Source organism: Penaeus monodon, chromosome 19, assembly GCF_015228065.2.
Source record: "Penaeus monodon isolate SGIC_2016 chromosome 19, NSTDA_Pmon_1, whole genome shotgun sequence".
Classification (NCBI taxonomy): domain Eukaryota; kingdom Metazoa; phylum Arthropoda; class Malacostraca; order Decapoda; family Penaeidae; genus Penaeus; species Penaeus monodon.
The window spans coordinates 1,554,983-1,555,477 of NC_051404.1; positions in this window are offsets into that span (position 1 = coordinate 1,554,983).

Sequence of the window (495 nt, forward strand, 5' to 3'; positions counted from 1 at the left end):
CGGCCTTTCCGACGTTGCATTTGCACCAGAAGCTCGCACGAGAGAGAGAGGGAGTAGATGACGACGCAACATTAGTGCAAGATAAAGAGTGCAAAAGAAGCAGTCGATGAAGTAATAAAATAATTAGCCCCTCGACGTCCCCCTCTCTTTCTCCCCCCCTCTCCTCCCCCCCTCCTCTTCCCCTCCCCCCTCTCTCTCTCCGTCTCCTTTCTTCTCCCCTCTTCTCCCCGTTCCTCCCCTCCTCCCTATCCCCTCTTCCTCCCTCTCTCCCCTTACCCCTCCTCCTCCTTTCCCCTCCCCTCGTCCCCTTCCCCACTCCCCCTCCCTCCCCCATCCTCCCCACCCATCCCATCCCCCTCTCCCAAAAAAGGAAAAAAGTGCAGTTGCAAATTACTGAACAAAATAAACGCGCTGAAACGTATAATTAAAGCTGCTAACAAGAGAGGGTCAAGGGGACGTTTTTTCGCTTTAAGTCAACGTTTTTCGGTTTGTTGT